Source organism: Sarcophilus harrisii, chromosome 1, assembly GCF_902635505.1.
Source record: "Sarcophilus harrisii chromosome 1, mSarHar1.11, whole genome shotgun sequence".
Lineage (NCBI taxonomy): Eukaryota > Metazoa > Chordata > Mammalia > Dasyuromorphia > Dasyuridae > Sarcophilus > Sarcophilus harrisii.
Genome location: NC_045426.1, coordinates 399,420,024 through 399,442,634, shown reverse-complemented (window position 1 = coordinate 399,442,634; position 22,611 = coordinate 399,420,024). Strand labels below are relative to the sequence as shown.

The 22,611-nt window shown below is 32.1% G+C and overlaps 1 protein-coding gene across 6 annotated transcripts in view; it reads left to right on the top strand.

Moving 5' to 3' along the window:
• The window catches only part of CTNND2 (catenin delta 2), a 1,100,293-nt gene that overhangs the window by 377,635 nt on the left and 700,047 nt on the right, over positions 1–22,611 (top strand). The window lies entirely within an intron of this gene.

The window sequence follows — 22,611 nt, the reverse complement described above, 5'->3', positions numbered from 1 at the left end:
TTTGAACTCAAGTCTTCCTTGATTCCACATTCAGTTCTGTATCCACCTTACTATCTAATTGTTAAAATCTTCAAAGCTCTAAAGATGACCCTCTGTAAATGACTGATAAACATCAGTTTAAACCCACTCTACCTTAGTCAGGACTCTGCTTTCAAAAATCAAAAATTTCTTCTTTAGGTTATTTACCTGAATGACAGTTTGCTCTTGGGCCATAAAAATAATTTGTATGTTTTCTTTAGAAGTTTTAATTCAATTTTAGTTTTAAAAAAGAAAAAGAAAGAAAGAACAAGTGAGAGATGGAGAAAGGAAGGAAACAAGGAAAGGAACAAAGGAAGTAGCATCTTATAACAAGTAACTGTAGTCAAGCAAAGTGAAACCACCCTGTGCCAGACCTAAAGATGATTATTTCTGGACTGTGTATCTATTATCTTACTGTCAGACAAATGTAATGTGTATTACAGTAATGGCAAGCATTTAGCAACCAATCCTTTGTGGGGAAATGTATACACAACACATTTTTAGTATAATCCACATTATTAGCATTTTCTCAGTCACTTTTTAAAGTCTAGATGAAGAACAAAACAATGAATCAAGCCCTGATTTACAATGCTAGCCAATTTCTCAAATGAAAATTACAATGAAAATTTAATAATCAGCTCTTCAGAACTCCAACATGCCCTTGCATGTTACTAACATGCTTCCTCATAGATTCTTGGGAATATGGCTAGTCATTACATCGGAGCATTACATGTTTCAAAGTTATTTTTCTAAATAATGTTGCTATCCATGATCAAATTATAAAGCTTGCTGAAGAAATGACCATAGAAAGACAAGTCCTGGTGTTAAATGATAAGCTTTTTTTTCAGTTTTTTCCTCCAAAGGTTTTTTTTTTTTCCTTGCTTCATTTCTCCTAGCCATTAATGTGATCCTTGTGGAATGTGTGTTTGGTTGGTTTTTCAATTGGTTTGTTTTTGTTGATTGAGTCTCTATTAGCAATCATGGAGTTAGTCAATCCTTCATATAAGGAATTCAAAAATTTGAAGTAGATTTTCCTTTTTTTAGTGCTTTATCTTTGATTTCTTCAAATTACAGAAATGAATCTTCAAGATCCTTTTCAGTGTCTCAAAATATTAGTGACCTTAGAGCATCTTGGCCTGGATTCTTCCCCAGGATTTCTAGCATTACTTCCTTGGGATTTTCTGACCACACTTAAGGTTTTCTGAAGGGAGTTCCAACACCCAGCTTACTGCTTTTTGTAGAGAGAGCCTTTCAATTTATATGTATCTCTGCCAATCCCTGGTCATGCAAAGTTAATAATACAGTGGCTTTGCTGGAAGGCTCCCTTTCCTATTGCTTGTAGACCTCTGATTGCTTTTTTGTACAGCTCTGAGATGGACAAAGTTGCTGTAATTTCACATTGAATTTCTTGATCATTATTTAGTCTTGTGCTGACTTGAAGATTTTGTTAGGGTAGGTTAGTGGGAACTGGGCAATCTGCCTCCCATTCAGTCATCCATCTTGGCTGGAAGTCTTTGTTGGGCTTGGTACAAAGGAGTTTGTATTTCATCCTAGAATTTATCAGAAGCCATTGGAGTTGACTAAATAGGAGAGTCACATAGTTAGATGTGTACTTACAGAAAATTACTTTGGGACAGTGTGTGGGATGAATAGATATGGTAAAAGATTTTGAGGTAGGGGGACAAAGCTGTTTCAATAATCTAGGTGAGAAATGATAAGAACCTTGAGCTAAGGTGGTTGTTATGTGAGCAGAGAGAAAAGAAGGTAAATGAGATATTGTAAAAGTAGAAAAGCAAGGTTAAAGATAGATATTCCTAAAGTCAGATAGCCAGTGTGAATCAGAAGTGGAACTTGAATCTGGTCTTACAGACTTTGAACTTGGGTTTCATCTACTATACTAATCAAACTACCCTTCTCTCACATACTGAAATTGAAAACCTCTCAGGTTTTAAAAAAAAGTGTCTAATATTATTTGATTAAATAATGGCCAAATATAGTCTATGGAGTAAAGGTGCTATATTCTATCTACCTTTAATTCTTAATTATGAGGCTAAAAATAACGAAGGAATAATAATGATAGCTATCATTGTTATGAATTGTTAACGTTAAAAATTTTATTTATCATAATGGAATATTTTGCAGTAGTAAAATGGCAAAAAGAAAAAAAAGTACATCAACTCCCACAAAAATAGAAATGTGATCTTATCTTTACCTTTAGAACTTTGTATGCTACAAAAAATATATTTAATGAATTGTTAGCGCATTCTCACCATAATTTTTTTTCCCAAAAGGCAATAGCATATTTTCTAGGACCATATTTTGTGAACAGAGAAGCATCAAAAGAAGTAAATTTTTGGTTCCAGTAAGATTCAAAGACATAATATTTGGAAAGCTGTCTGCAATTTTTAAAGTGTTGCATAATTGTCATATATGATAATGATAAATATAGAGAACTTCTATCTATGAATTCTTGTTAGGTCCACTATGAAGAGGTTGAATTGAATTTTCTAAACAGATGAAAATCAAATAAGTTTTAATGTTTGAAAAAAGAATAGATGGTTTAAAATCTTTGTTTCTTTAAAAGTATTAGCTTTTATAGAAAGAAATATTTTTAATCATAGATTAATAGAGTAATTTCAATAGAGTAGTATTCATCTCATGGTATGTTTTTATAGATTTTCAAAGATGGCACAGATGGCAAAGATGGACAGATCAAGTATTGAGGCTAGATTCAGGAAGATTCAACTTCCAGAGTTCAAATGAGGCTTCAGACACTTGCTAGCTATGTGACCTTGAGCAATTCATTTAATCCTACTTGCTGCTTCCCCAAAATGTGCTGGAAAAGGAAATAGCAAACTACTACAGTGTTTTTGCCAAGAAAATCCCAGGAGACACAAAGAGTTAGATGTGACTGAACAATGACAAATAGATACTCAAAAAATCATTACTGGATTTATAAATGTACATAGTTTCAAATTATCATTAGTATAAATAGGTCCTTGTCAAGAAAGTATTTATATTTCTGACGTTCTCTTCATTTTATATTATATACATTAAATTAGATTTAATGTTAATATATATTATCCTGAATATGGGCAATATATTTATTTGTGTGATACAAAGATATATATTTATGTATTCTTACTATGCCATACTTTTTAATGGTATAATCAGAGCTGCCATCTTTCACCCAAATTCCAAAGAGTAACTAACTGTTCACTTGCTTTGGGGCACAACACGACATCTGAATATATTATCCAAGAAAAGAGTTCTCTTACCCCATGCTTTTGGTTAGGAAGCAAAAACAAAACAAAACAAAAACAAAAACAAAAACAAAAACAAACCACTTATTAGTTCTTAAGACCAAGGTAAAGACATCTTTGAGAGTTGATAATTCATGGAAGAATATAACCCAGGGCAATTTTAAGTGGAAGCAAAATCTACCATGTAAAGCAGCCTTTGGAGAGTTTAAAGAAATTGACAAAATATTGTTCAGTGGGAGGAACAAACCCAGGAACAACAGAACCTTGCAGACGTACTAAAGAATATCAAGATGCTTTAGTGACTTTTTCTGCTTCTTGAATAAAGAGAAACTGTTTTAAAGCCTTTCACAAACTTATTTAGCCTACTCTTCCTGACTTATTTGACATTACTCTTCTTTTTCCCTATCTACATTCCAGGCAAATTGGCCTGTTTTTTTCTTTATTTTATATGTGTAACGTTTTATTTGCCATCTCCTTGCTTTGGGGCAAACTATGCTTCATAACTGGAATGCATAATATACTACACTCCTCTTCAGAGAATCTTTTTTTCAAAGTTCAGCTCAAGGAAGTGACCCCATGCCACTTCTTATGGGAAACTTCATTTGACTTCCCTTTACTTACATATACACATACACACATACACACACACACACACACACACACACACACACACACACTTGATTTGTACCTATTTTATAGATGCAAGATAAAATTTGTATTTAATTTTTTATTATTTTTTTTAATGCTTCCCACTGTGACTGGAATATACAAAGCATTCAATTTAATAACCTATTAATTACTTCAAGAGCTTAAGCTATTTGCACTTCCTTATTCCAAAAGCAATGATCAATAAAATCCTTTCAATTAATAGGTTATAATCAATAGGAAAGCATGTTATATAGTGAAAAGGATAGAGAAATAGGAAAAAGAGAAAATAGATATCTTAATTTAAAAAATAGATTTAAAAAGAATACTAACTAATGGAAAGTCCAACTGTGATAATAAGAATATAAGGAACTATGCTACCCATCTCCTGACAGAGAAAGGATGGATTAGGGATACAGAATAGGAAGCAATTTTTTTTTAACATGGACATGTAGGAATTTGTTTGAATGTGTCATTTGAATGTGTCTCCTCACCCAATGCTATTTTGTTTTCTTTCAAAATGAAAGGGATGGGAAGTAGTAAAAATTTACATTTATATATTTGTTATTTAAAAAAGGAAATTTTATAAAAAATTCTGGACTGTTTTAAAATGCCTTGGATTGGAATCCTGGTTCTTTCAGCTTTATGACAGTAGCAAATCATTTTACTTCTTTGAATGTCAGTTTCTTGATCTAGAGGATAAAAGGATGACAATAGGTAATTTCTAAAATCTATTTCACCCTAATATTCTTTTAAAATCTGAGCATTATCAACTAATAAAACAACAAAAATCAGGGAAACCAAAATCTAGTGTTCAGAAAAGTTGGAATAAGATGTAATTGAGTCAGAATCAGAACATTCACAGGTGAAATTACTTAAGAAATAATAAAGGGAGTTGATCTGTCCCTATTTTGTAGTTGTTACTGTTTTTTCATCATCAGTCCTAGTAAAAATAACATTGTACCTTAACATTTCAGTTCCCCATGTGCAATACAAATCAATAAATAAACACATATTAAGTTCATGATATGTGCCAGATATTGTGTTAAATGATAGAGACATTGGAATGGTATTTGAGACGAAACTTTTTTTTTTTTTTTGCTGAGTCAATTGGGGTTAAGTGATTTACCTCAGGGTCACACAGCTAGGAAGTGTTAAGCGTCTGGGACCATATTTGAACTCAGGTCTTCCTGACTTCAAGGCTAGTGCTCTATCTACTGCTCCACCTTGCTGCCCCAGATATGAAACTTTAAAAAAGAAACTGAATAAGACCAAGTATATACCAAATAAGTTCATGGTAGCATGTTCTTAAATGCCTTAAGTGATCATTTTTAGAATATTAATTTTTAAAAAGTAAGAATGGAGAAAAATCAACTAGTATCCCATCAGAGATGGATTTCGAAGGCAATTGCCTACTTATTGGTATTTTTAATAAAATCTTTATGAGAATTATCTATATCTGTCTCCATACTAATCTTAATAAGTCTAGATCAGTTGTACCCAACATAGGATCTGTGAGATTTTTAAAAATAATAATAATCATGCAATATTATAAATTTATTTTATGCATTTAAAAATTTTTATTCTGAAAAGAGTACATATGCTGTACCAGTCTATAAAAACATTCATGGGGCTGAAAAGTTAAGAAATAACTCTTATTCTAAATAGTTTGATTTTGTGCGTGTACCTTTTTCTGAAGATAATTATTGTGATTAAATAAAATATCTATAAATAGGGTTACTTCAATATTAGGAAAATTATGAAGATCCTATAATATACATTTCAAAATAAAATAATGTGATTATACTGATATCTATTTTGAAAAACTTTTGACAATATACAACATTCTGTTTCAATTTTTTAAAAGTAAAAAAAGAAAGAAAAACATTTTTTCATTAACATAGAGCATTAATCTAAATAAAATCAAGAGGCAGCATCTTATATAAAATTGGAAGGAAAAATGAAGACTTTTTAGATATCAGGGTCAAAGTAAAATATTTATTATAATTCCTAACAATTGATATCATGCTAGAAATTTTAGCCATATCAATAGAAAGAAAAAAATTAGGGAAAAAACATAGCTAAACACAAAGTTAAATTATAACTTTTTGTAGATGACATGATGGCCTGACAAAATAAACCCAGAGATTTAATTTAACTCAAACAATTAACAAAATCAACATGGTAAAGGAACATAAATTCATTGACATGCATTATCAGTTTTTCTGTGTATTAATAAAACCAAGCAGAAAGGTGATATTCCATTGCAGATAACTCCAAAATGGGTTAAAATATTTAGGAGACCACCTACCAGGACACATATAAGAACTGTATTAAAACAACTGTAAAATACTCTTTATAGAAAGAGAGAGAAACCTGAGTAATTGAAGAAAATACTAATAATTGAAAAGATATTACTTATGGCTAAGTCATGACAATAATATTACCTAAATTAATGATAACAAATTATAATATTACCTAGACTAATTTACTTATTTTCTGACATGCCAAACAAATTATAGAAGGGTTACTTTATGGAGACAGAAAAAAACAGTGATAAAATTCATTTGGAAGAACAGTTAAGGATATTAAGGCAAATAATGATTTCAAACTATGCTTCAGAACAATAATTATCAAAAGCGTTTAGTACACTTAGTTCTGCTTTATGTGAATAAGTAATCTCCTGAAATAGTTAATTTATTTAAATTCACAATATGGTAATTTTTCTAGGTCAATAGAAATAGTGTGAATTAAGGAGATTCATTATCACACTAAGTAAATCCTACCTTTATCCATTAAAGATAGAAAAAAAATGAATAGTGAAATATATAGTTATATTGCATAGAATTAGAGGGCACAGTAATTAGCATGTTGGACCTAAAGTTAGAAAGACTCATCTTCCTGAATTCACATCCTGCCTGTCACTAGCTGTGGGATCCCAACAAGTAACTTAATCCTGTTTGCTTGTTTCCTTAGTTACAAAATGAAATCAAGAAAGTAATATGAAATAACTCTTTGCCAAGAAAATTCCAAATTGGATCACAAAGAGTTGGACATAACTGAACAACAAAACCACATCACAATCAATTACTAGTTATCATTACTAGTAGTAGCATAGTTTTTGATAAATGAAAATATTCCACCTGAGGGACTAAATAGTTACTGCCTAATAAAAATTTCCTTGAAAACCAAAAAAAAGTCTGGTAGGAATTAGATTTAAACTAACTTCTCACACTATGTACTACAAATGAATTCTAAATGTATATATAACATAGATATAAACTATTACACTATAAATGGGACAAAGGAAATACAGTGAAAGAATACATTTTACAGCTCTGCCTAAGGAAAGGGTTCTTGGCCAAATAAAGGGGAAAGAAGATTACAGATTTTAAAATGGACAGTCTTTGTTACCAGAAAAAAAAAAAAAAAAAGATTAGGGTTTGTAACAATAAAACAATACAATTAAAATTAGAAGTGAGATAAAATAGTTAACCTTGAAAAAAATCTTTGCCAAAGTTTGTCTAATAAAGGTCTGACATCTAACCTATAAGAGGATATTTGTGAATATATATGGGGAATTTGTGGATCTGTGAGTGTGTACACAAGATAGCTATTGGTTTTAAAAACCAGTTCTTAAAAGAAGAAAAGCAAATTGTTAACAGCAACATAAAAATAGAATCCTTAATCTTGAAAAGTGAATGAATGAACAAATTAAGGAAATAAAAGTAAATGTGTATGTTATGTGTGTGTACTTATTATTTTTAAAGTGTACCCATTGTTTTCAATACAAATGCAAAGGGGAAAGAAAAATGTCTCTGAGTAGTTTATTTTGCATAAAGTAAACAACAAACATGGGTTTCAGCAGCAAATCAGATAGAAAAATCCATTAAGATGGTTGTAACTAAGCTAGGAGTATTTATATTTTCTTTATTGTCATTTTATGCATTTCTTTTCTGGATCTTTAGTAACTTTGACTGTTGAAGAAGGATAAGGACTAGGGAGAAGCACCTGTCAAGGATATTGTCACATTACTTCTCCTGAGGGATTGCTACTCTGGATTGTGGCTTTAAGAACCAGATAGGAATCTGGGCCAGTGAACTGAAGGATGAGAAGGCTTCTTATCTCAGTACTGGTATTGGTGCTAGTAAGGATGATGGCCCTTTCTCCACAAAATTTCATCTCCTTAATAATAAAAAAATTAGAGCACCAACATCAGTGGTTCTAAGGTTCAACTCACAAATTATATTCACAAAGATAAAAAAATTAAAAAGGAGAAAAGTTGTTAGAGAGATTATATTGGCATACTAATATGCTATTGGCAGAATTATAAATTGAGTCAACTAATATGAAAAGAAATTTTAAGCTACACTCAAGAAATGCCTGAACTGTGCATAATGTTTAAACCAGCCATTCAATTACTATGTATAAATGCCAGAGTATTTAACGACTAATATAAACAAAAATATTTAAAGCAAAACTTTCTACAGGAAATGGAAACTAAATTTGGATATGGCTGAACAAATTATGACATGTAAAGTTAATGGAATTGTGCTATAAATAACAAAAGAGATTGAATCCAATAAATTTAGGAACATTTGAATGAACTGATATGGAATGAAGTGAGCAGAATAATTTATTCAATGGCTACAATATTATGGAGAAAAATACCTTTGAAGAATCAGAATTTTCTTCAGTACAATGACCAAACATTCAATGCAGCATGATATAATAGGAACCACACCTGGAGTTAGGAACATTTGCCTCAGTTTTCTTATCTATCAAAGAATATTGCTTTTAATGAACTCTAAAATCCCTTCATGCTCTTTATCTATGATCCTACTGACTCCAAACATCTAATGAAGAATGCTACTCACCTTCTGACAGAATGATGAACTAGATATACAGAATATAAATAGATAGATAGATAGAAATATGTGTGTATGTGTATAAATACGTATGTATAAGTGTGTATGTGTATCCAACATGGTCATGCTTGGATTTGTTTTACCTGGTTATTTTTATTATTAAAAAGAAAGGAGGGGTTTTTTTTGTTTGAATTCTGTTTTTCCCCCCCAAAAAATAGAGTGAATCTCTCAGGAAAAAATTGATGATAATAGTGCCAAAGGAAAAAAAAAAGAAGAAAAGATAAGAAAAGAGGGTCATTGAAGCATTTTTAATGCACAGAAAAATCATAAAGAAGTTCAGAGGAAGACAAAGACATGAAGTATAATTGAAACTAACTTGTTGGACTCAATAGTTTAAAAAGAAAAAGTTGTACCTAATGGAGACCAGAGGTTTCATATACAATTTTCATATGTAATTCTCTTTTCTATTCTTTGTATATAGAGTTTATATTTATTGGAATTTGTCGATTTAAAAATAACCCAAAAAATTTTAAGATGAAATTGTGCTGACTAATTTAAATTCTATAATAAGACCTATATGATGAAATCCACAAATATTCTGAAGAGACTAACCAAATAATACATGCAGAAAAAAACTAATTGAAGGGAAAATCTTTCATTTTTAGATTGTGACATAAAGTCATAGCCATCCCCTGAGCTAATAAAATCATTATATATTCCTAAAACATGCAATTCTCTAGTGAATTAGATCTAGAGAGGACTAAGGAGAGGAGAGTGGATTACATTTGGTAATCTGTACCATGTTTTCAACAAATCCAAGTTTCTCCCAAATAAAACTAGCTATCTTCTTCCTACCACAGTTACCTCTATAATGTTAGATGGCTATAATTCTTGCAACATTATAGTCTCTGCAGAATCAAACTTGTAAATAATCTCAGAAAAATGAAGTGACATCTGGTGAGCCAAGAGAGGCATATTTCTAGTGATGATCTATATATAAAAGTGTGCTTAGTTAAGGGATTTTATAATAGTTCAAGCAAAAAAATGATGAGAAATTGAACTAATAATGTCAGGGTGAGTAGAAAAAGGGATATGTTGGTGTTGTTATCAACAGAAAGACAGAAACTGAGAAAAGAGGGAGTTTAAGGAAGACACACTAATGTTTTTAGTTTGAGATACTAGAGAGATATTTGGGTAGAGATTTATTTAAGTAATATGCTATTAAATTTATGTTTAAACTACTGCATTGTTATAAAGATTAAAGATATTTAATCACATACTTTTTCCATGTCGGGATTCTTCAAGGAATTAAGCATCAGGCAAGTGAAAACAGGTACAGCAAAAGAAGTAGGGATGTTTTTTTTGTTTCTTTGTTTTTGTTTTTTTGGCGCATTATTTTTGACCACTGCTGTATTTAAATGTTAAAGAGCACCAAAGGAAAAAGTGAGCTAATTAGGCTGAAATTGAAACAAAGATCATTCCTCATACTGAAATAAAAAAATATTATGTATTCTATTGTAGCATTAAATTATTCTTTGCTATTTCCCTGAATATGTTTAACAGAATAAAATTTTTAAAAAACTGTTACTGTTCTTTCATTTAACAAATATTTTTTGAGCACCCACTATGTGAGGGATACAAAAATGATACACAATCCAAACCCTTCTAGATCTTATATTTAGTTGCAAGTGGCAAAATATTACAAAGTAACAGTTCCCTTGAAACTTAAAATGTGACACTTTATGCTTTTATCTGTGAGCCACAGCTTAAAAAAAAAAAAAAAAAAAAAGTACAGGGAAGGGAATAGAAGAGTAAGATAAAAGATAACTGAAAGTTTGAGCTTAGGTAACTTGGTATAATGGTGTTGTTATCAACAAAAAGACAGAAGTTGAGAGGAGTCTAAGGGAGAGAAACTAATGGTTTCAGTTTGAGACACAATAGAGTTATTTAGGTAGAGATTTATTTTAGGAATGTGCTGTTAAATTTATACTTAGCTATGCTGCATTCTTAAAGAGATTAAACATATTTGGTAATGTATTTTTTCATGTTGGGATTCTTTAAGAGATTAAACACCAGGAAGGAAGGGAAGGAGACAGAAGGGAAAAGGAGGAAAGAGCTAGGAAGACAAGTACTATGATTACTGACAATAGGGCAACAGAAAAAAAAAGGGAAGGTCACAGGAAATACTATCAAAGCTACAGTCATTAACCTTGTGAGATAGTGATCATCACATAGTCTTCGGTGTACACTTTATGGATAGCATGCAGTTCAGCTTGATGAAGACGTTCCCAGAGACACAAATTATATAGGAAAACATAAACAATATACAGGGGAAAATATATAGGCATTCATTCTCTCAAATATCTTTCCTGATGATGTCTCACCTAGATTTCTGTCACTCCCTCTTTTTAACACAGTGAGCTCTATGGCCTTCCTTATAAGAGCTGGTTTAATAGTGAAAACCCAGACAACTGGATTCTTTCTGCTTTTATTTTCCTCCTACAGGAAACTTCAGGATAGCACAGACACTGTTTTTGGCATTACATTTCAGCTCAGTGTTACCTCCTTGTATATTCATGGAATGAGTTGACTCACAACTAGTAAAGCAGGGTCATCTGACTTCTATCCTTCAGAGGCAGGAATATATGTCAGGTTAGCCCTATAGGCTGCTATTGGTTGGTCTTCTTAAATATTAGTTTTTGGTATACACAAAAATGTGTACTATGCATATTGGGATGTCCTGTCCATAAATACCAAAAAAAACTTTCTATAATATCTCCCCTAAAAGAGATGAATTGTGTCTTAGAGACAGACTATTTGATTTTCACTTTTTGCTTTCTTCAAACCTTTAGATTTTGTCCAGAAGAGTGATCAGCTAGTTTCTGTACCTTTTTGTCTTCCCAGGGTTTATACATGTAATTTGAAGCTATAAAATTAAGTCTTAGTAATTGGGAATTGTAAAGATCGTGTATTTTTAAATCAGCAGCAGTCCGGAGTTCAGGTTAGGGGAAAATCATCAGTCTTTATTCTCAGTGAAGAAGGATCGGAGGTGGAAGAGAATCGGCGATAGCAATATGTGCAGCTGAGTCAAGAAGCTAGCTAGATCACCAGCCACACGACCAGAAGCCAGGAGAATGGAATCCAGGCCCCAATCTCTCCCAGCTTGCTTCTCTTCCTCTTCCTCTCTCTGCCTCCACCCACCAAAATCATCATTTCCTGTACAACACATCAGGACTTGCACAGAGAGTGGGCAGGAACCATTCTTTATCCAATCGTGTATATTAATAGAGTATAGTCCAATTACTATTTAGCCTCATGTACTTGGGACCTCAGTGCATCAACTCAAACCTCAGCCCATTACTGGGAATTGTTTGTTTTCCATCTGCTTATGCAAACAATTTTGCTGCCATCCCCTTTCCCCCATCCCAGCATTGCCTGAAATATTCTGTTACAATTAATGCCACCTCATATTCTTCTTTATATTTTGGCATTTTGAAGTTTTGTGCTCTCAACTCAGTACAAGTGATCTTAGAATTAAGCTCCTGCTGTTCCATTAGAATCATAATATAATAGAATTTAGAATAGGTGAAAGAGAACTGAGGCTGATCCCTCTTTACTTATTCTGGGTGAGGATTCATTTCCAAGCCTCATAAAATTGAAAGCAGGTTTTTGGGTTTATTTTTCCTTCATCATTAGGCCAGATGCCCAGTGCTACAATAAACTCCACCTCCTCAGTGCCATTTATGAATTGCACAACCAAAACAAATACAGTCCTCCAGGAATGCGCTGCTCAGGACAGAGTTCAATAGAACTTTCCCATCTGTATGCCTTCATTAAGATATTACCTTTGATGGTGACTATCTCTTACTATTGACTCCTCATATCAGAAATAGACTTAAGATGGAAGAGGGCAGAATGTAAATGATACAAAGAATCTGATTCAAAAAGAAAGATTTAGTCTGGATGTAAAGCATAAAAATTTACAGAGCAATTTTAAAATAACATAAGCATCCTCAAGAGGTGGTACTTTCTACTTCCTTAGGGGGCTTCACCTGGAAGCTGCATGAATGTTTATTAGGTATTTTATAGATGGGTCATTCAATTACAAATTGTACTCTAGGATTCCTAATAGTTCTTTACAACTCCAAAACTTTTATTTGATCCTCTTGCTTTTATTGAGCTTGCAGTCCATTGAAAAACCTAGATACTTTTCAGATAAACTCATCTCTCCATACCTCTATCTAGTATTTGTGAAGCTGATTTTTTTAATTCAAATACATGCCATTACATTTATCTCTACTGCCATTTTGTTATATTTAACACAACATTTTATCTTCAAGTCATGTTCAGAATCTATCTGCATCATTCTATGTATTAACTAACTTTTCTAGCATTGCATTATCTAAAAATTTGGAAAAAGAAAATATAGCTCCATCCTAATTACTGATTAAAATGTTTAACACCAGAGTGCCAACCACAGATCTTTAAGAAACAAGATCCCTCCTTCCAAATGTGATTAATTCAATCTGTAGTTTAATAGTAATCCCATGGGAAGAAAAACACAAATATCTAAAGAAAAAATGACCTTGTCAGACTGTCCAGAAATAAGCTACTCTGATCAAAGAGGTTCCTCTTGTTGTTGCTGTTGTTGTTGTTATCTGTCCTTCATTCTCTCTAAATGCTTTGGCTGTACCTCATAGGTTTTGGTATGTTGTCTCATTTTCTTGGATGAAATTATGGATTGTTATTGTGATTTGCTGTTTGACCCACTCATTCTTTAGAATTAGATTATTTAATTTCCAATTGACTTTTAGTCTTTTAGTCAATCCTTTATTGAATATAATTTTTTTTTGCACTTAGGTCAGAAAAGGAAGTCTTTACTATTTCTGCCTTTTTGCATTTGATTGTGAGGTTTTATGCTCTAATACATGGTCAGTTTTTGTGTAGGTGCCATGTACTGCTGAGAAAAAGGTATATTCTTTTCTGCCCCTATTCAGTTTTCTGCAGAGGGCTAACATACCTACATTTTCTAAAACCCTATAAACCTCTCTAGTTTCTTTCTTGTTTATTTTGTGGTTAGATTTGTCTGATTCTGAGAGAAGAAGATTGAGGTCCCCCACTAAAATTGTTTTGCTATTTCTTCTTGTAATTGGCTTAAAATCTTCTCTAGCACTTCATGCATACACATTTTGTATTGTTACTACTTCATTATTTACGGTGCCCTTTATCAAGATGTACTTTCCTTATTTATCTCTTTTAATAAAATCTATTTTTACTTTTACTTTATCTGAGATTAGAATTGCTACCCCTGCTTTTTTTTTTTACTTGAGCTGAAACATAATAAATTCTGTTCCAGTGTATTGCATTTATTCTTCATGTGTCTCTCTGTGTTAAATGTGTTTCTTGTAAACTGTAGGATTCTGTTTTTTTAAATCTACTCTGCTATTTGCTTTCATTTTATGGGAGAGCTCATCCCATTCACATTCACAGTTATGATTACCAGATCTGTATTTCCCTCCAACCTTTTTTCTCCCCTGTATATGCTTTTTGTTTTCTCTTTCTACCCTGTCCTTAGTCATGTATTTTTTTTACCCACCTCATACACTACCTTGTCTCCTATCACCTCTCTCCTCTTTTCTTTTTAGGGTTTTTTTATCCACTCCATCCACTACTTTACTTTCTATCAATCCTTCCCCCCTTTTTCCCTAATGTTTCTTCCCTACCTTTTATTCTTCCCCTCTCTTTTCTTTTCCTCTTTCTCCTCTACTTCTTTATAGAGTTAGATAAATTTCTATATCCAACTGAATGACTAAATTATTCCCTCTTAAAGGTAAAACTGATGTAATCAAGCATCAGACAATGCTTATCCCTTCTTTCCTTCGATTGTAATAGGTTTTTGCCTATTCATGTCAACCATTTGTCTCATTATACCCCCCATTTCCTGTTTTTCCAATACCAAACTTTTCCCAGCCTTAATGTCTTTTTCTTTGATGTCATCACATCAGAAACCATTCACAACCATTCTCAGTCCTTATGATGTCCCCCTCCCCCCATCCCATGTGCCCCAGTGATGTACAGTTCTCGAGAGTTAAAGATATTGTTTTCCTACCTAGGCATGTAAATAGTTTAATCTTTAAGTGTGTATTTTCCCCCTGTTTACTTTTTTATGATGCTCTTGAGTCCTCTGTTTATAGATTAAATTTTCTGTTTAGTTCTAGTTTTTTTTTTTCAATAGAAATGATTGAATGCCTTTTACTTCATTCCCTCTCTTCCTCTGAAAGATGATGATGAATCTCACTGGGTAGTTAATTCTTAGTTGTAACTCCAGGTCCTTTGCCCTCCAGAATATGGTAGTTCAGGCCTCTCATCCTTTATTAAGCTTCTAGATCCTGGACAATCCTAACTGTTTCTCCTTGATACTTGAATTGTTTGTTGTTGGGCAGCTTGCAATCTTTTTTTCTTTGATGTTGTATCCTGGCTTTTTTTTTTTTTTGGTCATAGCCTTCAGGTAGGCCAATAATTTTTAAATTGTCTCTTCTAAATCTATTTTCCATGTCTGCTGTTTTGCCCATGAGGTTTTTCACATGTTCTTCCACTTTTCATTCTTTTTAGTTTGTTTGATTGATTCTTGCTGTCTCATAAAGTAATTAGTTTTCATTTGCCCTGTTCTAGTTTTTAATGTGTGATATTCTTCAGTTATCTTTTGTATCTTTTTCCACTTGGTTAGTTCTATTTTTCAACAAGTTGTTTTCTTGAGGCAATTTTTTCCTTCCTTATCCAAATTGTTGACTCTCTCATGCATAACTCTCATTTCTTTTTTCATTTTTTCTTCTACTTCTTTTATTTGCCTTTTAAATTCTTTTCTGAGAATTTCCAAGAAGACTTTTTTGCTCTTAAGACCAATTTATCTCATTCTGAGATTTCTTCTGTGGACATTCCTTCCTCCTCTGAGTTGGTGTTTTGGTCTACCCTGTCGCTGTAGTAGCTTTCTATGTTAAAGCTTCTTTTTTGTTTCTTGCTCATTTTCTCTTCTTTTCTTTTGGTATTTCATCTTATTTTACTTTTAAGGAGAACTCTGCTCCTGAGGTAAAGGTGGCACTGTCCCAAGCTTCCTATGAAGCTCTGAGCCTTGGTTTTGATTTTGTATTTGCAGGGGAAGCTTTGCCTCCTCTATTCAGGAAACAGTCTGGTTTCCCAGAGTTTGCCTTCTGAGCTGGGAAGCTGCCCCTCTGATTTGCTCCTCTACTAAGATAAAACTGAGGGTCTTAGTTGCTGATTTGCTGTGAATAAAACCCTCTCACTGATATTCCTAGAATCTATTTGACCTGAGCTGAACACCCTTTTCTCCCTGTGAGACAGACCTATTGTGAAGATTTTCCAGTCTATATTGAGCTGGATAATAATTTCATTCCATCAGACTCTGTTCAAAGGCTTGGTTTCATGTGTTTTTAAGGGACTGGGAGAGCTCTAGCAACTTCCTGATTCTACTCTGTCATCTTGGCTCTGTCCCTTGAACCCTGTTGTGCTTCCTTTTCCAAGAAGACCATGACATCAGGGAGGTGATGTCATGACAAGCAAATGAATAGAATTTAAGTGAGGGAAGGCTGTGCAAGATCACCTGTCTCATTTTCCCCTCCAGAGACATCTGGATCCAGTGGCAAGATATAGATCAAGATGACTAGAGATGGCCCCAGATAAAATGGAAGAAATTAGCCTTTTTAATCTAACGTCTTCAACAGGTCTCAGTTTGACAGAAGCTATACCCATTAAGTGATTAAGGCAATGTAGGCAAAGAATTTTCTCTTTCATCTAGTCCAAAAGAAAGAAAAAAAAGAAAGAAAGAAAGAAAGGGAAAATCTAAATAAATAAATAAATTTGTGAGGGGAAGACCCTTAGAGTTTTAGGCCAAAGCAAGAAATGATTGCTATTTACACTCAGTCTGAGTCAATAAGGACTAACTTTAGCCTTACTTGTTAAGACAAATGTCAAGTGTTGATGCCTTCCTGGTCATATAACTCAACTGTTCTTTCTCTCTGGTTATTGTGAGAGACATTGTTTGGAAAACATTGGTGGTCCTAATAAAAAGTGATTATAACAAAGCAATATTCCTTATTTCAAATTCTTTGGAATACACTTTATATATTAATAGATGAGCTCAAATCTTCCTCTATTTTTGCTTTAATACCTTAACTAAAGAAATTTAAATCAGTCACATATAGGTTTTATACCAACTACTAAAAAGCCATTGGGAAAACTAGATGTGCTGAGGTCTGAGAGAAAGTAATATTTAATGAAAAATATACAACCTTAACCTTTAGGTATCAGCAGAGGACTATGAATACCTCAGAGTAATTTCAGGACTCCATAAAAGCATTAAAAAAAAAAAAACAAGTAATCAGAAACTGTGATATCCTTTTGCCACATGTGATCTCTCAGTTTGAGCCCAATTTCCAATGGAAACTGTATTTGCCAGTGAGTAGTATGCCCCAGGTTTTTGAGACATTTTATACCAACTATACTTGGTTACATAGTAAGCTGTGCTCCCTTAGTAAATTTTCATTTCTAAACACTGATTATCTGAGATTATCCAATTGATGGGTAGCATACCAACAGGAGAAATGATCCCAATTTCAGGATTATTCCAAAGCCTCTATTGAAGAAGTAATCAGACAATTTCACAAATCCAACCTGCTTATGTTTGTAAGCAGTGGAGTTCTATTTAAGGCTAAATCTAGAGTGTGATTTTGTGATGATCTGGAGGAAGAGGGGTTATCAAAGTCGTGATTATGACATAGTGGCCAAGACTCTGTCATACTTCTGCTCCAAAATTAGTCATATTAGTCAAAGAATATAAACATTTATTGTCTATTATAGTATTGAAACCAAAAATGGGAGAAAAAAAGAATAATCATCCTTGCAATCTATCCCCACCCTAGGTAATATGAAGTTAATTAACTATGTGAGGGAACAGTATAGCTCTGCTATTTTATTCAAATACTTGGTTGCCATTTCTAGTGCATACAAGATACCCTAAAAGAATGCCCCTTCCTTTACCATGACGATAATGTAGAGACTTTTATGTAATTCTTTTTCTTTGCTTAGTTGAAGGGGAAAGAATTTGTATTTTTTTTCACCTTTGGAATTTTTGACATAAAAAAAATCAAAATCAGATTAGAATTCAAAATGTGAAATTTTAGGTGGTGGTTGTTGTTTTCCAGAGAATGTGACATATATATTTTTTACACTGACATGTCCTTCTCCTTTCATTATGCGGCCATTGTCACTGAAGTCTGTTTCTGCAAGGGAGAGCTTGGATAATAGTAGACTAGAAATAAAATGTTGAGTCAGCATCTTATTTTAGAGTAAGAAAACCTTACTCTGTGACAATGTGAATGCAAAAGTATATTAGTATACTTTTCATAATATACAGGTTCATAATAGCCCTGACATAATAAATTCAGTAATCACGTCAATTATTTGGATTTTTGTGACGCATCACACCTAATGATAAGTAGAATTATAATGTTTTATATTTGGGCACTCATTCTAAAGAAATGAAAAAGCTGAATTTTGGGGAAAGTATATTATCTCTTTTTTTCCTCTCTAAAGATTTCAAGCATACATTCTCAAAGTTTATTTAAAGTGAAAGGAAAAAGCCAAGATTCTATTCAATTTGACCAGGAAAGGAAAACATTTTAAACTTTGTAATTTTTTAAAAGTTAACTTATTTCTATGATGAAGGTATCCATTTCTTCAGTTAATCGCATGCATCATGGTGAACATATTAATAAGGGCTAGGGAAAAGGACACTGAGTTTCTCAAGTCTCTTTGGGGTCAGCTTGTCACTTTTTCCCCCAAAAAACTAGAATTACATAGTAAAATAAAATGATTTTTCTAACTCATGGCATTGAATCATTTCCCAATTAACAATATATTATATTTATTTTAGCCTTTGGATTATTATTTTGTTGGTACTGGTTTTGTTTGTATAGAGCTTGGGAGGGGGAGTTTGGGGGCAGTTGTCAGTAAGCTTTATTTTCATTTTAAAAGGAGAGCAGAACTATTCCTGTAAACATTTGAAATGAAAATGGTTACCTGCCTTATTTCACATAGATTTACAAAATCAATAGAAATTTTTCTGTTTTAAATAGATATCTGAATATAGCACCTAGGTGGTCTTTGAAAAATGTTGAGGCATATCTGGAGTCATTCAAAACCACCAACTTTCCTTTAGTTAGCTTAAGATAGAACTAGTTGAAACTTTGGTCTCAGGATGAATTCAGATCTCTTTAATTAGCATCAAAACAAATACCTCAATACTGAATGCCTTGCAAATATGGCCAAATGGGTTGAAATATTATTAAAATTTTATTGAGATCTATTGTTTTTAACTTACAACATTTTTCCTGGTATCCTTTTTCCTACCCCTTCTCCCCTCCTCCAAAGAGCTACTTCATATAATAAATATTTTTGAAGCAAATGGAGAGGAAAAAGACTAATAAATACATAGAAAATGTGTGAAAATATGCAACTTTTCAACCAGTGTGGTAGGAAGGAGTGACATACAAGTGTTTTCTCATTTTTTTTTTCTTTACAGATTTCCATTATTTCCTTAGATTTGGGCATAAGAGAGTGGGATATGAGCTTTGTATTTATATTGTTGTAGTCATTGTGTATATTGTTTTCTTGGTTTTTCATCTATTATTTTTCCTAAATTCAAGTAGATTTTTCCATTTTTCTTTATATTCATCACATCTATCATTTCATTCAGAATAGTTCTATTCAAGTACCACAGTTTATTTAGCCATTATCTAATTGATGATGTCATTTGCTTTGTTTCAAGATCTGTGCCTCTGTGTTTTTTGTTTGGGCATATATGAGGTCTTTCATCTTAACTATGAATTTCTGGTATGTACCTAGCAGTAGGATCAGACTTTGGGCAGTTCAGTCTTTTATTTACATAATTCCAGTTTGCTTTTCAAAATAGTTATAATTATTCATAGCTTCACCAACAATGTACTTTTGTATTATCTTACCACACCTCCAACATTGATTATTCTCATCTTTTATTATATTCATCAAACTTTTTTGATGTGAGACAACACTTCAGGGGGGTTCTGATTTGTATTTCTCTTTTTATTAGGCATTTGAAGGTTGTTTTTTTAATTTTATTGTTAGTACTTTGCAATTTTTATTTCAAAAACAGTTTTTTCATATAATTTTATTACTTATATACTGGAAAATAGTATACATGCATATATGTGTGTATGTATCTTTATATACACATACATATATATGCATAATCATATGCACATATTAAAAACTAAACTCTTATCTGAAAAATTATTACAAATATTTTAATCACTGAAGAACTTACCTTCTTATACATATTAATATTGATTGTACAGAAGCAGTTTCATTTAATCCAAATTATCTCTTTAATTTTTTGTATTTGACTGTATCACTTGTTTCATCAAGAATATATCCCTTATTTATAGATATTAAAATATATTTAAAAGTTATTTTTATTTAACAATATTTGAGGACATTCAATATAAACATTGATAATAGTATTTTTAAAAGAGCCATTTCATTTTATTTATTGCTATTGAGCCCTATCTATATGCATATGGTAGATTTTATGACATATATATCATAAAATACGCATTTCAAATTATTGGTATAAGTAAACAGTATTTCTTTATAGAATGCCCATGTACCCAATGAGTGGATATAACCATGCTATTTAATATGTGTAAATCATATCTAAAGTATAATTTCTGGCAATATTGAAAAATATGAAGATACATAAATAGATATGAATGCATTCATTATATACATTCCATATTTTGCATATATACATGCATCTATATTATGTACACATATGGAGATGTGTATATGTATTTTTAATTTTTTTTCCCAAGTATATACATTCTCCCCTCCCACTTTGATAAAATTGAAAAGCCTTGAGAAATAGCTGCCTAAAATCTTTCCTTTCTGGGTCTTCCATGAATTTAATGATATACACCATAGTTACTTTGATGTTTGTTCCTCAGTTATGTTTGTCTCTTTGTGACCTCATTTGGGGTTTTCTTGACAAAGATTCTAGTTTGACATTTCCTTCTCTAACTCATTTTACAGATGAAGAAGCTGAGATAAACAAGCTGCCGAGAGGCGCACAACTAATAAGTTTCTGAGGCAAGATTTGAACTCAAAAAAATGCCTCTACCCAGTGCTCTATCCACTGTGCCACACAACTGCCCCATAGTTACTTTAAAGTAGTAATAGTTGATAATGACCTGTGATTTTAATTGTGGTGGGAATTCCTGTTGAAGAAAGCTGCTTATCCAATTCAATTTAATTGTAAAGAGATACCTTGGTTCTGAGAAATTAAATAACTTTCCTGATGTCACAAAGTCAGTATGTTTAAAAATCCAAGTTTTCCTAATTACAAGGTTATCTCTCTGTCTAATGTGCACTGGTTTTTCTTGCAAGTAATAATGAAAACACAAAACATATATTTCAATATTCCTTTGGGTTTGAGATTTCATCAGTACACATATTACCTCCAGTGGTATAGATTGTGGCCAGTCCTTTCATTTTTCATCTCCTTTTTCTTGTCATCCCATAAATCTTCTCCAATGGATCTTCACAATGTGTTGAGCTGCTAGCTCCCTTTATGGTTCTTAAAATTACAGAGATGTCAGCAAAGTATATAGACTATATACATAACTGCCAATAATCTTGCTAAAGTAGAGGCCTGATCAAGTCATTACTGATCTACAAACTCCTGTATCTCTTCTCCCTATGGATAACACGCACACACATACACACAATTCTAACCATACTGACCACTGACTTAATTATTGTTTCTGAATTCAGGAATCTCATCTCTCTCTGAAATGGACTCTTATGCCATCATCTTCTCTTGAAATACCTAGCTTCCTTCAAAGCGCAATTCAAGATTTGCCTCCTCAAAGAATTTCTTCCTCTGATTTTCAGTTCCTAGAGTCTTCCCAACTGAAGCCAGTTCCTACCATCCCACACCAATATATCCCACATTACTTTGTGTAAAATTTTACTTATGTGTCATTTTTTTCTCAATAGAATTTAAGGTTGCTGAAAGTTTTTTTTTTTCTTTTTTGTTTTTATATCTGCAGTGCCTAGGACAATGTCTCTCATATAGTATGCAATAAATAAATTTTTTTGCTGATTGATATGTAATTCCTTTTCTTATCAATTGGTCATTCAACTTTTTTTTTAAATGTATCATAAATTTCTTCTCTGATGTATTTTAAAATTTTAATAATTTACATCAATATATTTACATGTATCACATTCTGTTCTTTGCTCTGAGTGACCAATTGTTTTGATTCTTCAATGATCTTGGTTTTCCATTTGTTTTACAGATATATTTTTAATCTATTTGTACATATTCGTAGATATATACCATCAACAGAAGAATGTTGATCTTATAACAATAGAAATTTATTTCACGTAGAATTTTGGAATCTTTCAAAGCACTACATAGTTTCTCAAATAGATTCTGAGTTTCATTTAATTGCAATGTTATTCATGGCAATTTATTTTGGAATAATTATTAACTTTATTTTAAATATTGGTGTGATTTTTTCTTTATTGTTATGTTTCATAATAACATTAAGTGATTTTAAAGGTTTTGCTACATTGTACAAAGTTATCTTTTGAGATGCAATATTTAACAAACGACTACATATTCATTGTAATATTTTTTAAGTTAGAGGGATGCAACATAAAAACTTTGCTTTTAGAACCAATATTAAAAAATGTGAATTATG